Source organism: Bombina bombina, chromosome 5, assembly GCF_027579735.1.
Source record: "Bombina bombina isolate aBomBom1 chromosome 5, aBomBom1.pri, whole genome shotgun sequence".
Classification (NCBI taxonomy): domain Eukaryota; kingdom Metazoa; phylum Chordata; class Amphibia; order Anura; family Bombinatoridae; genus Bombina; species Bombina bombina.
The window spans coordinates 222,424,610-222,446,412 of NC_069503.1; the positions used below are offsets into that span (position 1 = coordinate 222,424,610).

The following is a 21,803-nucleotide window of genomic DNA, read 5'->3' on the forward strand; positions in this document are numbered from 1 at the left end:
TTTAAGCAACGTTCTAATTTACTTCTATTATCAATTTTTTCTGCTTTCTCTTGGTATCTTTAGTTGAATGTAAGTTAAGGAGCTGGCCCGTTATTGGTTCAGCACCTGGGTAACCCTTGATTATTGGTGGCTACATTTAAACAACAATCAGAAAGTGGTACCCATGTTCGGAACCAAAAAAGGGTTGGCTCCTAAGCTTACATTCTTGCTTTTTCAAATAAAGATACCAATGGAATGAAGAAAAATTGATAATAGGAGTAAATTAGAAAGTTGCTTAAAATTGCATGCTCTATCTGAATCATGAAAGTTTAATTTTGACTTGACTGTCCCTTTAAAAGTAATATAGTTAAAAGTGCATCTTTATATTATTCTTAAGCTATTTTTTTCCTTGAATACATTATCCCTTGAACACATTTAAAGCCCCTGTCTCTCTGTGGAAATAGGAGAAAAAAAAATACACAATTTTCATGGGTACAATAGAGAACAAATAAATAATGAATGTACATTGGCTATTTTTCTATCAATTTAAAATTTAAAGGATGGTATCATTTTCAGTTTTACCCTTAAAATGTAATTGTGTTTATATTGGCAAAATCAAGGAAACAAAACTATAAGTAGAGGGGTAGTGAACCCTTTCAAGACCTCGATAATAATTTATGTCACAGGCAATATTGGGATATGAAACCTAATTTTTTTTTCTTTAATGATTCAGATAGAGCATGCAATTTTAAGCAACATTCTAATGTACTCCTATTATCAAATTTTCTTCAGATCTTTATTTGAAAAGCAGGAATGTAAGCTTAGGAGCCGACCCATCTTGAAAAGCAGGAATGTAAGCTTAGGAGCCGACCCATCTTTGGTTCAGCACCTGTGTAGTGCTTGCTGATTGGTCGGTAAATGTAACCACCAATCAGCAAGCTCTACCCAGGGTGCTGAACCAAAAATTAACTGTCTCCTAAGCCTAAATTCCTGCGCTTTTCAAATAAAGATACCAAGAAATGAGGAAAAAATGATAATAGGAGTATATAAGAATGTTGCTTAAAATTGCAAGCTCTAGCTGAATCATGAAAGAAAAAATTGGGTTTCATATCCATTTAACAAAATGAATACCGAATACTGCAGCCTATTAATTTTCCCGAATATTTGTTACAAAAGATTCGGATGAACCAATTTTTTTCTAGACTGCACAAGTCTAATACACACCCACAATCATATTGCCATTTGTTCTCTTAGCATTTCTCTAATTAGTTCTGTCATTGTATTCCTCAAACTACTTGACATTGTATGATTTTTATGCTAAATATCCCTATATCTTCTCTAAAGTAGTTAGTCCAATTAAGCTAAGTTCTTATCTCCAGGGTAAACTTCAAGCGGTCATGTCTTTCATGGGTTTTGGGAGCAGGTGGATATTTTTTGCAATTTCACAGCTCTGCTAGTTTAAATACTTACTAATTAAATTTCTGAACTGTTCAATGAATATTACATTCCTCAACCAAAAGGCAAATTAACACTTTATAAGACGTTATTTCTCTTTGCTGGGATTCTATCTGCATATGAAAATTATTTTATTTCATATTATGTTTTTAACTCTATCATATATATATATATATATATATATATATATATATATATATATATATATATATATATATAAATAAACAAACTTAGAGAATATATGCCTTCTAGGAGTTTTCTCTTTTTTAATGGACCATAATAATAATAAGAAAATTATATATATATACACTATTATCATTGTCATACATAAATATTATTCTGCCATTTTTCTGATCAAAAGTGGTTGTTGGCAATATTTACTAGATCATGTGGTATTTACTAGATCATGTGGTATTTACTAGATCATGAGGTATTTACTAGATCATGTGGTATTTACTTGATCATGTGGTATTTACTAGATCAAGTGGTATTTACTAGATCATGTGGTATTTACTTGATCATGTGGTATTTACTAGATCAAGTGGTATTTACTAGATCATGTGGTATTTACTTGATCATGTGGTATTTACTAGATCATGTGGTATTTACTTGATCATGTGGTATTTACTAGATCAAGTGGTATTTACTAGATCATGTGGTATTTACTTGATCATGTGGTATTTACTAGATCAAGTGGTATTTACTAGATCATGTGGTATTTACTTGATCATGTGGTATTTACTAGATCAAGTGGTATTTACTAGATCATGTGGTATTTACTAGATCAAGTGGTATTTACTAGATCATGTGGTATTTACTAGATCATGTGGTATTTACTAGATCATGTGCCCCCCCGCCCTTCAACTCAAAACATGCCGCTACCTAAAACAAGGTCTTAAAACTGCTGTAAGAATGAAATCTAGGCTACAGAATTTACTTTTTGGCCTATATCTGTTAACGAGACCCGAAGCAAACAGATACAACACTGTCTTTTATATATTTACTCTGTCACAACCTGATCCATAATATGAAGATGATGCATCCAATAAATACAGTGCAATCATGATAGCGAAATATAAGCTACGTAAAGTATCGAGTTTACAGGAAACAAGATAAAAGCTGTAGCACTATGTGAATCTGCTACCTTATGAGCAATAAAAACACAAAGATAAAATCATCAATCACCACAGCAGAACACATAAAACAGATAGCCAAGAACAACATCTTATTGTGAAAGTAGTTATGCCTTCACATAGGAACAGATAAAGAGCAAACTCCTTCTAATGAACGCAGAACTAAAAGCCAGCAGCATAATAATTACTTAAAGGGACATGAAACCCAAATTTTTTCTTTCACCATTTAGAAAGAGCATGTAATTTTAACCAACTTTCTAATTTAATTCTATTACCTCGTTTACTTCATTATCTTTATATAATTTGCTGAAAAGCATATCTAGATAGGCTTAGTAGCTGCTGATTGGTGGTTGCACATAGATGCCTTGTGTGATTGGCTCACTCATGTTCATTGCTATTTCTTCAACAAGGATATCTAAAAAATGAAGCAATGAGATAATAGAAGTAAACTGGAAAGTTGTTTAAAATTGTATTTTCTACCTGAATCATAAAAGAAAAATGTTGGGTTTAGTGTCCCTTTAATATCCACAGATTCTGTAGGAGGAGTCACTTAATTAAAACTTTTATTTAAAGTTTCATTAAACGTGCATGTGTACGACAGGGAGTGAAACGTGCATGTGTACGACAGGGAGTGAAACGTGCATGTGTACGACAGGGAGTGTAACGTGCATGTGTACGACAGGGAGTGAAACGTGCATGTGTACGACAGGGAGTGAAACGTGCATATGTACGACAGGGAGTGAAACGTGCATGTGTACGACAGGGAGTGAAACGTGCATGTGTACGACAGGGAGTGAAACGTGCATGTGTACGACAGGGAGTGAAACGTGCATGTGTACGACAGGGAGTGAAACGTGCAAGTGTATGACAGGGAGTGAAACGTGCATGTGTACGACAGGGAGTGAAACGTGCATGTGTACGACAGGGAGTGAAACGTGCATGTGTACGACAGGGAGTGAAACGTGCATGTGTACGACAGGGAGTGTAACGTGCATGTGTACGACAGGGAGTGAAACTTGCATGTGTACGACAGGGAGTGTAACGTGCATGTGTACGACAGGGAGTGAAACGTGCATGTGTACGACAGGGAGTGTAACGTGCATGTGTACGACAGGGAGTGTAACGTGCATGTGTACAACAGGGAGTGAAACGTGCATGTGTACGACAGGGAGTGAAACGTGCATGTGTACGACAGGGAGTGAAAAGTGCATGTGTACGACAGGGAGGGAAATGTGCATGTGTATGACAGGGAGTGAAACGTGCATGTGTATGACAGGGAGTGAAACGTGCATGTGTACGACAGGGAGTGAAACGTGCATGTATACGACAGGGAGTGAAACGTGCATGTGTACGACAGAGAGTGAAACGTGCATGTGTACGACAGGGAGTGAAACGTGCATGTGTACGACAGGGAGTGTAACGTGCATGTGTACGACAGGGAGTGAAACGTGCATGTGTACGACAGGGAGTGTAACGTGCATGTGTACGACAGGGAGTGAAACGTGCATGTGTACGACAGGGAGTGAAATGTGCATGTGTATGACAGGGAGTGAAACGTGCATGTGTATGACAGGGAGTGAAACGTGCATGTGTACGACAGGGAGTGAAACGTGCATGTGTACGACAGGGAGTGAAACGTGCATGTGTACGACAGGGAGTGTAACGTGCATGTGTACGACAGGGAGTGAAACGTGCATGTGTACGACAGGGAGTGTAACGTGCATGTGTACGACAGGGAGTGAAACGTGCATGTGTACGACAGGGAGTGTAACGTGCATGTGTACGACAGGGAGTGTAACGTGAAACGTGCATGTGTACGACAGGGAGTGAAACGTGCATGTGTACAACAGGGAGTGAAACGTGCATGTGTACGACAGGGAGTGAAACGTGCATGTGTACGACAGGGAGTGAAAAGTGCATGTGTACGACAGGGAGTGAAACGTGCATGTGTACGACAGGGAGTGAAACGTGCATGTGTATGACAGGGAGTGTAACGTGCATGTGTACGACAGGGAGTGAAACATTATAGTGAACTGTTCAGTAACTGGATTGGTCCATTAAAATAAAAGGATATTATATATATAGAAATTGATGTAACATTCTTTGGTGGTACATAGTACAAATCAAACTAATGCTATGACAGTGCATGACACAGGGTTTGGCTTTAAATTCACAAAGTTCTTTGAGTCATTGTAGGATCTCACATTCAAGATGATAATTGAAATATTACATTATTGTACACAATTAACATTACACCAAAGTCTGCATCTGCAATCAATCAACAAAGCATTAACTTTTGATTACTGAGTTGATGGAATATTCTAAAACTGCATAAAAAGTAATCTAGAGACTAGAACCATAGCCTACAGTATTTTGCAGTAAGTTATGTGAAATCCTTCAAATGTTAAATTGAACACATAATACATTTTAGCCATGGAGTTTAGAAATACCCAATGTTTACATCTTCTTTGCTTTTTTTGCAAGTTATAGGGCAATAAGTACAAGTAGCACTTTGCTATTTCCAAACCATTTTTTTTTTCAAAATTAGCGCTAGTTACATTGGAACCCTGATATCTTTCAGGAATTCCTGAATATCCCTTGACATGTATATATTTTTTTTTAGTAGACATCCCAAAGTATTGATCTAGGCCAATTTTGGTATATTTCATGCCACCATTTCACCGCCAAATGCGATCAAATACAAAAAATCGTTCACTTTTTCACAAATTTTTTCACAAACTTTCAGTTTCTCACTGAAATTATTTACAAACAGCTTGTGCAATTATGGCATAAATGGTTGTAAATTCTTCTCTGGGATCCCCTTTGTTCAGAAATAGCAGACATATATGGCTTTGGCGTTGCTTTTTGGTAATTAGAAGGCCGCTAAATGCCACTGCACACCACACGTGTATTATGCCCAGCAGTTAAGGGGTTCATTAGGGAGCTTTTAGGGAGCTTGTAGGGTTAATTTTATCTTTAGTGTAGTGTAGTAGACAACCCCAAGTATTGATCTAGGCCCATTTTGGTATATTTCATGCCACCATTTCACCGCCAAATGCGATCAAATAAAAAAAAAAACGTTAAATTTTTCACAATTTTAGGTTTCTCACTGAAATCATTTACAAACAGCTTGTGCAATTATGGCACAAATGGTTGTAAATGCTTCTCTGGGATCCCCTTTGTTCAGAAATAGCAGCCATATATGGCTTTGGCGTTGCTTTCTGGTAATTAGAAGGCCGCTAAATGCTGCTGCGCCTCACACGTGTATTATGGCTAGCAGTGAAGGGGTTAATTAGGGAGTTTGTAGGGAGCTTGCAGGGTTAATTGTAGCTTTAGTGTAGATATTAGCCTTCCACCTGACACATCCCACCCCCTGATCCCTCCCAAACAGCTCCCTTCCCTCCCCCACCCCACAATTGTCCCCGCCATCTTAAGTACTGGCAGAAAGTCTGCCAGTACTAAAATAAAAGGGTATTTAAAAATAATAATATTTTTTTTTAGCATATTTACATATGCTACTGTGTAGGATCCCCCCCTTAGCCCCCAACCTCCCTGATCCCCCCCAAAACCGCTCTCTAGCCCTCCCCTCTGCCTTATTGGGGGCCATCTTGGGTACTGGCAGCTGTCTGCCAGTACCCAGTTTGCAAAAAAATATGTGTTTTTTTATATTTTGCCCAGTTTTTCTGTAGTGTAGCTTCCCCTTCCCCACAGACCAACCCCACCCCCTAACTGATTGTTTTCTTTTTTAATCTGATTTTTTTATTTTTACTTTTTTTTTTTTCATTTTCTTACACTTTTTTTTCTGTGTGTAGCGGTTCCCACCCGCTCCCTCCCCGTGCACGCGCCCGCCCCCACCCTCCCGTGCACGTGCGTGTGTCAGTGCGTGCCCCCTGGCATCCCCGCCCACGATCCCGCCCCCCTCCAAATCACGAGGGCCATCGATGGCCGCCACCCGCCTCCCGGTCCGGCTCCCATCCACCAACGCAGTAAGCCACCGATCTCCGGTGCAGAAAGGGCCACAGAGTGGCTCTCTCTGCACCGGATGGCTTAAAAAGGTTATTGCAGGATGCCTCCATATCGAGGCATCACTGCAATAACTGGAAAGCAGCTGGAAGCGAGCAGGATCGTGCAGGGTACGTCCTCAGGCGTTTACTGCCTTTTTTTTGAGGACGTAGCCTGCAGGTCCTCGGTCGTTAAGGGGTTAAAAAACATTCAGCAAGATTATGAGTTTTGCGTTATCAGTGAAAAAGCATTATGAAGCATAACAATGCTTTTTTCCTAACGCTGCTATTATAAGTCTTGCAGGTATAGGTGTACAGCACACCTTTTTAGCCTGTCACGCAACGTCAGTACCGCACTTTTAAAAAAGTCCTTTTTCAATGGGACTTCCATAGCGCCGGTATTATGAGTTTTGCCTGGGAGGCCAAAAAGTGAGAGGTACACTCTATAACCACAAGATCCGTACCGCCATCTAAAGTCAGTAGTTATGAATTTTACGTTACAAAGCTGTAGCATAAAACTCATATCTAAAGTGTTAAAAAGTACACTAACACCCATAAACTACCTATTAACCCCTAAACCGAGGCACTCCTGCATCGCAAACACTTGGATGAAGACTTCTGTCGCCTGGATGAGGATGGATGTTCGGTCTTCGAAAACTGTAAGTGGATTGTCAAGGTTAGTGTTAGGTTTTTTAAGGGTTTATTGGGTGGGTTTTATTTTTAGATTAGGGTTTTGGGCAATGTAAAATAGCTAAATGCCCTTTTAAGGGCAATGCCCATCCAAATGACCTTTTCAGGGAAATGTTTAGCTTAGGTTTATTTAGATAGAGTTTTATTTGGGGGGTTTGGTTGTGTGGGTGGTGGGTTTTACTGTTGGGGGGTTGTTTGTATTTTTTTACAGGTAAAAGAGCTGATTTCTTTGGGACAATCACGCACAAAAGGCCCTTTTAAGTTGGCAGTTTAGTGTAGGCTAGGGTATTTTTCTTTCATGTAATTAGCAAGAGTCCATGAGCTTGTGACGTATGGGATATACATTCCTACCAGGAGGGGCAAAGTTTCCCAAACCTCAAAATGCCTATAAATACACCCCTCACCACACCCACAAATCAGTTTTTACAAACTTTGCCTCCTATGGTGAAGTAAGTTTGTGCTAGATTCTACGTTGATATGCGCTCCGCAGCAGGTTGGAGCCCGGTTTTCCTCTCAGCGTGCAGTGAATGTCAGAGGGATGTGAGGAGAGTATTGCCTATTTGAATTCAATGATCTCCTTCTACGGGGTCTATTTCATAGGTTCTCTGTTATCGGTCGTAGAGATTCATCTCTTACCTCCCTTTTCAGATCGACGATATACTCTTATTTATATACCATTACCTCTGCTGATTTTCGTTTCAGTACTGGTTTGGCTTTCTACAACATGTAGATGAGTGTCCTGGGGTAAGTAAGTCTTATTTTCTGTGACACTCTAAGCTATGGTTGGGCACTTTTTTATAAAGTTCTAAATATATGTATTCAAACATTTATTTGCCTTGACTCAGGATGTTCAACATTCCTTATTTTATACAGTCAGTTTCATATTTGGGATAATGCATATGAATAAATCAATTTTTTTCTTACCTTAAAATTTGACTTTTTCCCTGTGGGCTGTTAGGCTCGCGAGGGCTGAAAATGCTTCATTTTATTGCGTCCTTCTTGGCGCAGACTTTTTGGCGCAAATTTTTTTTATGTTTGCATAATTTTTGACGTTCTTTTGCGCCAAAAGTGTCGGCGTTCCGGATGTGGCGTCATTTTTGGCGCCAAAAGCATTTAGGCGCCAAATAATGTGGGCGTCATTTTTGGCGCTAAAAAAATATGGGCGTCACTATTGCCTCCACATTATTTAAGTCTCATTATTTATTGCTTCTGGTTGCTAGAAGCTTGTTCACTGGCATTTTTTTCCCATTCCTGAAACTGTCATTTAAGGAATTTGATCAATTTTGCTTTATATGTTGTTTTTTACATATTACATATTGCAAGATGTCCCACGTTGAAATTGAGTCAGAAGATACTTCTGGAAAATCGCTGCCTGGTGCTGGAGCTATCAAAGCTAAGTGTATCTGCTGTAAACTTATGGTATCTGTTCCTCCAGCTGTTGTTTGTACTGTTTGTCATGACAAACTTGTTAATGCAGATAATATTTCCTTTAGTACTGTTACATTACCTGTTGCTGTTCCGTCAACATCTAATACTCAGAGTGTTCCTGATAACATAAGAGATTTTGTTTCTAAATCCATTAAGAAGGCTATTTCTGTTATTCCTCCTTCTAGTAAACGTAACAAGTCTTTTAAAACTTCTCATTTTTCAGATGAATTTTTAAATGAACATCATCATTCTGATTCTGATAATGGTTCTTCTGGTTCAGAGGATTCTGTCTCAGAGGTTGATGCTGATAAATCTTCATATTTATTTAAAATGGAATTTATTCGTTCTTTACTTAAAGAAGTCCTAATTGCATTAGAAATTGAGGATTCTGGTCCTCTTGATACTAAATCTAAACGTTTAGATAAGGTTTTTAAATCTCCTGTAGTTATTCCAGAAGTTTTTCCTGTCCCTGGTGCTATTTCTGAAGTAATTTCCAGGGAATGGAATAATTTGGGTAATTCATTTACTCCTTCTAAATGTTTTAAGCAATTATATCCTGTGCCATCTGACAGATTAGAGTTTTGGGACAAAATCCCTAAGGTTGATGGGGCTGTCTCTACTCTTGCTAAGCGTACTACTATTCCTACGGCAGATGGTACTTCCTTTAAGGATCCTTTAGATAGGAAGATTGAATCCTTTCTAAGAAAAGCTTACTTGTGTTCAGGTAATCTTCTTAGACCTGCTATATCTTTAGCGGATGTTGCTGCAGCTTCAACTTTTTGGTTAGAAGCTTTAGCGCAACAAGTAACAGATCATAATTCTCATAGCATTATTATTGTTCTTCAACATGCTAATAATTTTATTTGTGATGCCATCTTTGATATCATTAGAGTTGATGTCAGGTATATGTCTCTAGCTATTTTAGCTAGAAGAGCTTTATGGCTTAAAACTTGGAATGCTGATATGTCTTCTAAGTCTACTCTGCTTTCCCTTTCTTTCCAGGGTAATAAATTGTTTGGTTCTCAGTTGGATTCTATTATCTCAACTGTTACTGGAGGGAAAGGAACTTTTTTACCACAGGATAAAAAATCTAAAGGTAAATTTAGGTCTAATAATCGTTTTCGTTCTTTTCGTCACAACAAGGAACAAAAACCTGATCCTTCATCCTCAGGAGCGGTATCAGTTTGGAAACCATCTCCAGTCTGGAATAAATCCAAGCCTTTTAGAAAATCAAAGCCAGCTCCTAAGTCCACATGAAGGTGTGGCCCTCATTCCAGCTCAGCTGGTAGGGGGCAGATTACGTTTTTTCAAAGAAATTTGGATCAGTTCCGTTCACAATCTTTGGATTCAGAACATTGTTTCAGAAGGGTACAGAATTGGCTTCAAGATAAGGCCTCCTGCAAAGAGATTTTTTCTTTCCCTTGTCCCAGTAAACCCAGCGAAGGCTCAAGCATTTCTGAAATGTGTTTCAGATCTAGAGTTGGCTGGAGTAATTATGCCAGTTCCAGTTCTGGAACAGGGACTGGGGTTTTATTCAAATCTCTTCATTGTACCAAAGAAGGAGAATTCCTTCAGACCAGTTCTGGATCTAAAAATATTGAATCGTTATGTAAGGATACCAACATTCAAAATGGTAACTGTAAGGACTATCCTGCCTTTTGTTCAGCAAGGGCATTATATGTCTACAATAGATTTACAGGATGCATATCTGCATATTCCGATTCATCCAGATCACTATCAGTTTCTGAGATTTTCTTTCCTAGACAAGCATTACCAGTTTGTGGCTCTGCCGTTTGGCCTAGCTACAGCTCCAAGAATTTTAACAAAGGTTCTCGGTGCCCTTCTGTCTGTAATCAGAGAACAGGGTATTGTGGTATTTCCTTATTTGGACGATATCTTGGTACTTGCTCAGTCTTCACGTTTAGCAGAATCTCATACAAATCGACTTGTTTCTTCAACATCATGGGTGGAGGATCAATTTACCAAAAAGTTCATTGATTCCTCAGACACAGGTAACCTTTTTAGGTTTCCAGATAGATTCAGTGTCCATGACTCTATCTTTGACAGACAAGAGACGTCTAAAATTGATATCAGCTTGTCGAAACCTTCAGTCACAATCATTCCCTTCGGTAGCCTTATGCATGGAAATTCTAGGTCTTATGACTGCTGCATCGGACGCGATCCCCTTTGCTCGTTTTCACATGCGGCCTCTTCAGCTCTGTATGCTGAACCAGTGGTGCAGGGATTACACAAAGATATCTCAATTAATATCTTTAAAACCAATTGTACGACACTCTCTGACGTGGTGGACAGATCACCATCGTTTAGTTCAGGGGGCTTCTTTTGTTCTTCCGACCTGGACTGTAATTTCAACAGATGCAAGTCTTACAGGTTGGGGAGCTGTGTGGGGGTCTCTGACAGCACAAGGGGTTTGGGAATCTCAGGAGGTGAGATTACCGATCAATATTTTGGAACTCTGTGCAATTTTCAGAGCTCTTCAGTCTTGGCCTCTTCTAAAGAGAGAATTGTTCATTTGTTTTCAGACAGACAATGTCACAACTGTGGCATACATCAATCATCAAGGAGGGACTCACAGTCCTCTGGCTATGAAAGAAGTATCTCGAATTCTGGTATGGGCGGAATCCAGCTCCTGTCTAGTTTCTGCGGTTCATATCCCAGGTATAGACAATTGGGAAGCGGATTATCTCAGTCGCCAAACGTTACATCCGGGCGAATGGTCTCTTCACCCAGAGGTATTTCTTCAGATTGTTCAAATGTGGGGACTTCCAGAAATAGATTTGATTGCCTCTCATCTAAACAAGAAACTTCCCAGGTATCTGTCCAGATCCAGGGATCCTCAAGCGGTAGCAGTGGATGCATTGTCACTTCCTTGGAAGTATCATCCTGCCTATATCTTTCCGCCTCTAGTTCTTCTTCCAAGAGTAATCTCCAAGATTCTGAAGGAATGCTCGTTTGTTCTGCTGGTAGCTCCAGCATGGCCTCACAGGTTTTGGTATGCGGATCTTGTCCTGATGGCCTCTTGCCAACCGTGGACTCTTCCGTTAAGGCCAGACCTTCTGTCGCAAGGTCCTTTTTTCCATCAGGATCTCAAATCCTTAAATTTAAAGGTATGGAGATTGAACGCTTGATTCTTAGTCAAAGAGGTTTCTCTGACTCTGTGATTAATACTATGTTACAGGCTCGTAAATCTGTATCTAGGGAGATATATTATAGAGTCTGGAAGACTTATATTTCTTGGTGTCTTTCTCATCATTTTTCCTGGCATTCTTTTAGAATTCCGAGAATTTTACAGTTTCTTCAGGATGGTTTGGATAAAGGTTTGTCTGCAAGTTCCTTGAAAGGACAAATCTCTGCTCATTCTGTTCTTTTTCACAGAAAGATTGCTAATCTTCCTGATATTCATTGTTTTGTACAAGCTTTGGTTCGTATAAAACCTGTCATTAAGTCAATTTCTCCTCCTTGGAGTTTGAATTTGGTTCTGAGGGCTCTTCAAGCTCCTCCGTTTGAACCTATGCATTCATTGGACATTAAATTACTTTCTTGGAAAGTTTTGTTCCTTTTGGCCATCTCTTCTGCCAGAAGAGTTTCTGAATTATCTGCTCTTTCTTGTGAGTCTCCTTTTCTGATTTTTCACCAGGATAAGGCGGTGTTGCGAACTTCTTTTAAATTTTTACCTAAGGTTGTGAATTCCAACAACATTAGTAGAGAAATTTGGTTCCTTCATTATGTCCTAATCCTAAGAATTCTAAGGAGAAATCATTGCATTCTTTGGATGTAGTTAGAGCTTTGAAATATTATGTTGAAGCTACTAAGAATTTCCGAAAGACTTCTAGTCTATTTGTTATCTTTTCCGGTTCTAGGAAAGGTCAGAAGGCCTCTGCCATTTCTTTGGCATCTTGGTTGAAATCTTTAATTCATCATGCTTATGTCGAGTCGGGTAAAACTCCGCCTCAAAGGATTACAGCTCATTCTACTAGGTCAGTTTCTACTTCCTGGGCGTTTAGGAATGAAGCTTCGGTTGATCAGATTTGCAAAGCAGCAACTTGGTCTTCTTTGCATACTTTTACTAAATTCTACCATTTTGATGTGTTTTCTTCTTCTGAAGCTGTCTTTGGTAGAAAAGTACTTCAGGCAGCTGTTTCAGTTTGAATCTTCTGCTTATATTTTCAGTTTTTTTTCTTTATAAGATTTAAACTTTATTTTTGGGTGTGGATTTTTTTCAGCGGAATTGGCTGTCTTTATTTTATCCCTCCCTCTCTAGTGACTCTTGCGTGGAAGATCCACATCTTGGGTAGTCATTATCCCATACGTCACTAGCTCATGGACTCTTGCTAATTACATGAAAGAAAACATAATTTATGTAATAACTTACCTGATAAATTCATTTCTTTCATATTAGCAAGAGTCCATGAGGCCCACCCTTTGTTTGTGGTGGTTATGATTTTTTTTGTATAAAGCACAATTATTCCAATTCCTTATATTTATGCTTCGCACTTTTTTCTTATCACCCCACTTCTTGGCTATTCGTTAAACTGATTTGTGGGTGTGGTGAGGGGTGTATTTATAGGCATTTTGAGGTTTGGGAAACTTTGCCCCTCCTGGTAGGAATGTATATCCCATACGTCACAAGCTCATGGACTCTTGCTAATATGAAAGAAATGAATTTATCAGGTAAGTTCTTACATAAATTATATTTTTTTATTTTGGGTGGGCTTTTTTATTTTGATAGGGCTATTAGATTAGGTGTAATTCGTTTTTATTTTTGATAATTTTGTTTTTTATTTTGAGTAATTTAGTGGGGTTTTTTTTGTAATTTAGATAATTGTATTTAATTAATTTAATTTATTTTATTTTATTGTAATATTAGGTTTTAGTGTAAAGCAGGTTAGGTTTTATTTTACAGGTAAATTTGTATTTATTTTAACTAGGTAGTTAGTAAATAGTTAATAACTATTTACAAACTAGTCTACCTAGTTAAAATAAACACAAACTTACCTGTAAAATAAAAATAAAACCTAAGATAGCTACAATGTAACTATTAGTTGTTTTGTAGCTAGCTTAGTTGTTTTTTGTACAGGTAAGTTTGTATTTAGTTTTAAATAGGAATTATTTAGGTAATAATTGTAAATTTAATTATATTTAAGGTAGGGGGTGTTAGGGTTAGGGTTATGCTTAGGTTTAGGGTTACGTTAGGGTTAGGTTTAGGGGTTAATATATTTATGTAGTGTTAGTGATGTGGGAGGCCAGAGCTTTAGGGGTTAATAACTTTAGTATAGTGGCGGTGACATTGGGAGCGGCGGATTAGGGGTTTAAAACTGTAATGTAGGTGGTGGCGATATCGGGGCGGCAGATTAGGGGTTAATAACTGTAATGTAGGTGGCAGCAATGTCAGGGTGGCAGATTAGGGGTTAAAAACTGCAATGTAGGTGGTGGCGATGTCGGGGTGGCAGATTAGGGGTTAATAACTGTAATGTAGGTGACGATGATGTTCGGGGCAGCAGATTAGGGGTGTTTAGACGTGGTTTTTATTTTAGGGTGTTAGGTTTAAGCATAACTTTTTCTTTCCCCATAGACATCAATGGGGCTGCGTTACGGAGCTTTTCATTCTGCGTTCGCAGGTGTTAGACTTTTTTTTTGCCGGCTGTCCCCATTGATGTATATGGGGAAATCGTGCACGAGCACGTCAAAGCAGAGCTTGTATTTCGGTGTGGTATGGAGCTCAACGCAACCATATCGACCGCACAAGCCTGCTTTTTTAAAACCTGTAATAGCAGCGCTATAGGGAGGTGAAATAAATACGCTTTTGTGGCGCTCATTAATTTCTCTATAGCGCTCAAAGCTCGTAATCTAGCTGATTGATATCTGCCTTTGCACTAGTCTCCATGAACTTAATTCCATACTCAAGAGCCAACTTTTCGCCCCTCTCTTTGGATACCTGTCGTTTTTCATTGACGTCACATTTGCTCCTGAGGATCATTTTCTCAACATGATCAGCTGACGCATGTTCCTCTATATTTCGGATCCAGTTTTTGATATTTTGTCAAAGGATTTTTCATTGGTGATATCATATACCAACATAATACCCTTGCTCCTCTGTAAAGCTGTTGTGATTGTGCAAAACTGTTCCTGTCCTGCAGTAGCCCATATTTGTAGTTTAATTCTTATGCCATCTAATTCTATAGTTCAAATTTTGAAGTCAATACCTATTGTAGATATGAAGGTAGAGTTGAAGGCATCCTCTGAGAACCAAAAGAACATGCTTATCTTCCGGACCCCAGAGTCCCCAATAAGAAGCTGTTTAAACAAATAGTTGTAAGTCTTCACCATATTATAAAAGTACTATACAGGAAATACCAGTGAGTAGAAGCAATTTTTTTCTGACACCCTTGTCAATCTACGAATCACATTTTTTTCTTTTATGATTCAGATAGAGCGTGCATTTTTAAGCAACTTCCTACTTTACTTCTATTATCAATTTCATTGTTCTCTTGGTATCTTTGAAAAAGCAGGAATGTAAGCTGATGAGCCGGCTCATCTTTAGTTCAGCACCTGAGTAGCGCGTGCTGATTGGTGGCTAACCAGTTGGATTCATGTTATTGAGTCGATCTCAAAAGTAGATTACAAACGCAAAACAAAATTTTTATAAAGTGCTCTGAGACTCTTCTGAAAAAAAAAACTACCAAAATGCTGAATGTTAAAAGAAAATGGGAGTAGGGTTACTCTTAACACCAGATGTGATTTTCAAACACCTGTAAAAAAGGATTGCGGTGGTGTGTAAACCTGCAGAAAATAGAATGCCAGAGATACTTTTCACCAGCCAAATGTAATAATGATTTAGGCTTTTTTTTTACATTTGTAATATAAACTCACTCTTAGAGTAATAATTGGCAACAACAAAAAAAAACTGTAAAAAAACACAACACACACATATTATTAGAAACGGAGAATGTGCTCTTTAAAACTAAGGTCACATAACTCACTAAATATAATGGGCTAGATTACGAGTGGAGCGGTAGTTAACGTTCCCGCTCAAGGCAAACTTAGAATATCACGAGTCCGACTACATAGACTTCAAAGAAGCGGGAAAAGTGGGGGAAAAAATCGGATTTTCTCAGGCAGAATAATATCTTCTGTATATTTATAAATACATTTATATATATATATATATATATATATATATATATATATATATATATATATATTCTAAAAGGCACTGTACTCTCACTTACTGATATAGCATCTACCAGAGTGCCAGTGCAGGGTTACATAAATCATAGAAAGAGGACCGCACCAACCTGGTCTGAGGAAAGGGAGTAAGTCCCCAAAATCTTACTTAATTAAATGAATTAAATGGATATTTTTGTTTGAAATACAGTGAGTTCAGTCTTCTTTTCTTGATATATATATATATATATATATTTTATATATATGATTTTTTTTTATAAATTATTATGTATAGGTATAGAAATATATATATATATATATATATATATATATACAGAGGGGAAAAAAAGTATTTAGTCAGCCACCACCAATTGTCCTGAATGAATAACTGACTGACTGACTCATCAATGCCCAGCTCAAACTGTTTAACCTAGGAATGTGAAATTTGGAAGGTATGTTGTTTTAATGACGTAGGCACCCAATAAGGAAGGATTTTGTGAAAATTACGGCCCTAAGGGGGTGAAAAAAGGGGGTGAATTTTTTTATGAAGATACCTATATCTCAAAAACTGAAGATGTTACAGACATGAAAATTGGTATTTAGATTCTCCATTAAAAATAAAGAAACATATGTTTTACCATTAAAAAGGCGAGGGGTTATATATGAAGATCTATTTATCTAAAAAATCAAAGATGTTACAGACGTGAAAATTAGTATTTAGATTCTCCTTTAAAAATAAAGAAATTGGTGCTTTGCCATTTCCCAAAAATCCACTTAAGGGGGGGTGAAAAGGGGAGGGGTTATTTATGAGGATACCTAATATCTCAAAATCCAAAGGTGTTACAGACTTAAAAATTGGTATTTAGATTTTCCTTTAAAAATAAAGAAACACTTGTTTTACCATTTCCCGAAAGTCCACTCATTTATGAGGTTACCTATATCTCAAAAACCAAAAATGTATAGACGTGAAAATTGGTATTTAGATTCTCCTTTAAAAATAAACGGCTAGATTACAAGTTTTGCGGTATGAGTGAGAAAGCAGCGTTAAGGCTCACAATGCTGCTTTTTCACTACCGCTGGTATTACGAGCCTTGCAGGTTTAGGGGCACCGCACACTTTTTTGGCCTTAACGCAAATTAACTTACGCAATTTGTGTAAATTCTTTTTTCAATGGGACTTCCATAGCGCCGATATTACAAGCTTTTTCTGGGAGGCCAAAAAATGAGCGGTACAGCCTATCCCGCAAGATTCGTAACACAATCTAAAGTCAGTAGTTATGAGTTTTACGCTACGAAGCTGTAGCATAAAACTCATAACTAAAGTGTTAAAAAAAACACTAACACCCATAAACTACATATTAACCCCTAAACCGAGGCCCTCCCGCATCGCAAACACTAAAATAAAATTTTAACCCATAATCTGCCGCTCCCGACATCGCCGCCACTATAATAAACATATTAACCCCTAAACCGCCACACTCCCGCATTGCAAACATTAGTTAAATATTATTAAACCCTAATCTGCCACCCCTAACATCGCCACCACCTACCTTAATTTATTAACCCATAATCTGCCGCCCCCAATGTCACCACCACTATACTAAATTTATTAACCCCTAAACCTAAGTCTATCCCTAACCCTAACACCCCCTAACTTAAATATAATTAAAATAAATCTAAATAAAAATTCCTATCAATACCTAAATAATACCTATTTAAAACTAAATACTTACCTATAAAATAAACCCTAAGCTAGCTACAATATAACTAATAGTTACATTGTAGCTAGCTTAGGGTTTATTTTTATTTTACAGGCAACTTTTTATTTATTTTAACTAGGTAGAATAGTTACTAAATAGTTATTAACTATTTACTAACTACCTAGCTAACATAAATACAAATGTACCTGTAAAATAAAACATAACCTGTCTTACACTAACACCTAACCTTACACTACAATTAAATAAATTACCTAAATTAAATAAAATGACCTAAATTACAAAAAACCCCCACTAAATTACATAAAATAAAAAAGACATTATCAGATATTTAAACTAATTACACCTAATCTAATAGCCCTATCAAAATAAAAAAGCCCCCCCCCCCAAAAAAAAAAAAACCCTAGCCTAAACTAAACTACCAATAGCCCTTAAAAGGGCCTTTTGCGGGGCATTGCCCCAAAGAAACCAGCTCTTTTACCTGTACAATTTTTTAAACACCCACCAACAGTAAAACCCACCACCCACACAACCAACCCCCCCAAATAAAATCCTAACTAAAAAAACCTAAGCTCCCCATTGCCCTTAAAAGGGCATTTAGCCCTTTTTCAATTGCCCAAACCCTAATCTAAAACTAAAACCCACCCAATAAACACTTAAAAAAGCCTAACACTAACCCCCGAAGATCCACTTACAGTTTTGAAGACCCGACATCCATCCGCAACGAAGCCGGGAGAAGTCCTCAGCGAAGCGGCAGATTAGGGGTTAATAAGTGTAAGATTAGTGGTGTTTAGACTCGGGGTTCATGTTAGGGTGTTAGGTGTAAACATAAATTTTGTTTCCCCATAGGAATCAATGGGGCTGCATTACGGAGCTTTACGCTGCTTTTTTGCAGGTGTTAGACTTTTTTTCAGCCGGCTCTCCCCATTGATGTCTATGGGGAAATTGTGCACGAGCACGTAAAACCAGCTCACCGCAGCTTTCATCAGCGCTGGTATTGGAGTGCGGTATGGAGCTCAATTTTTCTCTACGCTCATTTCTTGCCTGTTAATGGCGGGTTTATGACAACCTGAAATACTAGCGCTGTAGGAAAGTGAGCGGCGACAATAACGTGCAAGTTATTACCGCACTGCTCTTACTGCAAAACTCATAATCTAGCTGAAAGAAATTTGTGTTTTGCCATTTCCCAAAAATCCACATAAAGGTGGGGGGTGAAAAGGGGAGGGTTTATTTATGAGGATACCTATATCTCAAAATCCAAAGGTGTTACAGACTTAAAAATTGGTATTTCGATTTTCCTTTAAAAATAAAGAAACACATGTTTTACCATTTTCCGAAAATCCACTTAAAGGGTAAAAAGGGGAGGGGTCATTTATGAGGATACCTATATCTTAAAACCAAAGATGTTATAGACGTGAAAATTGGTATTTAAATTCTCCTTTAAAATAAACACGTGTTTTACCATTTCCCAAAAATCCACTTAAAGGGACAGTCTGCAATAGAATTTTTATTGTTTTTAAAGAAAGATAATCCCTTTATTACTCATTCCTCAGTTTTACATAAACAACACAGTTATTTTAACACTTTTTACCACTGTGATTACCTTGTATCTAAACATCGTCTGACAACCCCCTGATCACATGACTTATAATTTATTATCTACTAGTGGTAAAGCCTATGTACAAGGGCCAAAATGTTTAATTAAAGAATTATACCTTTCCCTCTGTCCCTATCCCTCTGTCCCTATCCCTCTATCCCTATTCATCTATCCCTATCCCTCTTTCCTTATCCCTCTGTCCCTATCCCTCTATCCCTATTCCTCTGTCCCTATTCCTCTATCCCTATTCATCTACCCCTATTCATCTATCCCTATCCCTCTATATCTATTCATCTATCCCTATCCCTCTGTCCCTATTCCTCTGTCCCTATCCCTCTGTCCTTATTCCTCTGTCCCTATCCCTCTATCCCTATTCATCTGTCCCTATCCCTCTGTCCCTCTGTCCCTATCCCTCTATCCCTCTGTCCCTATTCCTCTATTCCTGTCCCTCTGTCCCTATCCCTCTATTCCTGTCCCTCTGTCCCTATCCCTCTGTCCCTATTCCTCTGTTCTTATCCCTCTATCCCTATTCATCTGTCCCTATCCCTCTATCCATCTGTCCCTATCCATCTGTCCCTATCCCTCTATCCCTGTCCCTCTGTCCCTATCCCTTTATCCCTGTACCTCTGTCCCTATCCCTCTATCCCTGTCCCTCTTTCCAAATCCCTCTGTCCCTATCCCTCTGTCCATATCCCTTCCCTATCCCTCTGTCCCTATCCGTCTGTCCCTTTTCTTCTGTCCCTGTCCCTCTATCCCTATCCCTCTGTCCCTGTTCCCCTGTCCCTATCCCTCTACCCCTATCCCTCTATCACTATCCTTCTGTCCCTATCCCTCTATCCCTATTCCTCTATCCCTCTCCCTCTGTCCCTCTCCTTCTTTCCCTCTCCCTCTATCCCTATCCCTCTATCCCTATCCTTCTGTCCCTATCCCTCTATCCCTATCCCTCTGTCCCTATCCCTCTGTCCCTATCAATCTATCCTTTTCCCTCTGTCCCCATTCCTCTGTCCCTATCCCTCTGTCCCTTTCCCTCTGTCCCTGTACCTCTCCTTCTGTCCTTATCCCTCTATCCCTTTGTCCTCTATCCTTGTCCCTCTGTCCCTATCCCTCTATCCCTTTGTCCTCTATCCTTGTCCCTCTGTCCCTATCCCTCTATCCCTATCCCTCTATCCTGCAGGATATTTGGCTGTGTGCGCAATATACAACTGCGACGGACACGTTACAAACACGATTAAAGTATAGATTGACTTGCATGTAGTACTGTGTTGTGCTAAATCTTAAATAACTCATCGGGCGTTAATACATTGTTATCTAAATGGCTCACAGGAACTAGCAGTCTCCTTATGTGAAAAGCAAATAAAAAAGCATGTGATTAAGAGGCTGTCTATAGAGCCTTTGAAACAGGCAGAAATTTAGAGGTTTAAATGTTATATAGTATATTAATCTAGCAATGTTGGCTGTGCAAAGCTGGGGAATGGGCAGTAAAGGCATTAGCTATCTTTTTAAACAATAACAATTTTAGTGTAGATTGTCCCTTTAAGGTGGGAGAAAAGGGGGGGGGGGTGATTTATGAGGATACCTATATCTCAAAAACCAAAGATGTTACAGATGTGAAAATTGATATTTACATTCTCCTTTAAAAATAAAGAAACACGTGTTTTACCATTTCCCAAAAGATCAATTTAAAGGGGGTGAAAAGGAAGTGACTTATGAGGATACCTATATCTCAAAAACCGAACATGTTAGAAAAGTAAAAATTATAATTTAAAATTTTCATTATAAAGTAAGTTTACATGCCAAATATCTTGCAATTTTATATTAAAGTTATTGTAAGCAGAATAATAATAACATATTTATGCTGTGCCAGACGGACACCCCGCCCAAAACGTATATTAGATTGGTGCCCATGTACGAGTAAAAACAAAGAATTAATGAAAACTCACAAAGTTCATGTCGGTGAGTGTGCAACCTGAACGAGCACACACATGAGGGCACACGTCATTGCGAGTGGTCACGTTTTTCGCTATTTTTAACAAATCCCAAAATCCACACAAGCGAAGCCGCTGGCAACAGCTAGCATATATATATATATATATATATATATATATATACACATATGTTGATTGGAGTAGATGTGTTAGTCCAGTGATTTAGATACCAAAATAACAAGAGTATTGCATTGCGAAAGTAGAAAAGCTTTTAAAAAAATTCCTTCCTTTTTCAAGTATTGCTTCAGACTTGAGAAAGGAAGGAATTCTTCCGAAAGTGTTTCTACTTATAAATGTATAGTTAGTCCAATAAAAAAAGGATCATTGCTCAATGCAATACTCCTGTTATTTTGGTATCTAAATCACTGGACTAACACAGCTACTCCTTTGCCTGTCTTTTTTTTTTTTTAATACCTAAGACTTCATATCTTTTACCCCTTATAACTTTTAAGGGTAATATTTTTGTTTAATATTATTTTAATAGACAGTGTTATTTTTGATGCATTTTTTGCAACTTTTTTGTCTTGCGTAAGAGTTAACCATAGCTCTGAAGTTGGGCTAACCTGATGCGCGTTAAATTAAATTATGTTCAAGCGCATTTACTTTCAAATTGTAACACAAGCGATACTTCCG

The 21,803-nt window shown here is 38.2% G+C and overlaps 1 pseudogene; it reads right to left on the reverse strand.

Moving 5' to 3' along the window:
- Nucleotides 1–397: 397 nt before the first annotated feature.
- Nucleotides 398–15,034, reverse strand: LOC128661425 (ras-related protein Rab-8A-like; annotated as a pseudogene).
- Nucleotides 15,035–21,803: the final 6,769 nt, after the last annotated feature.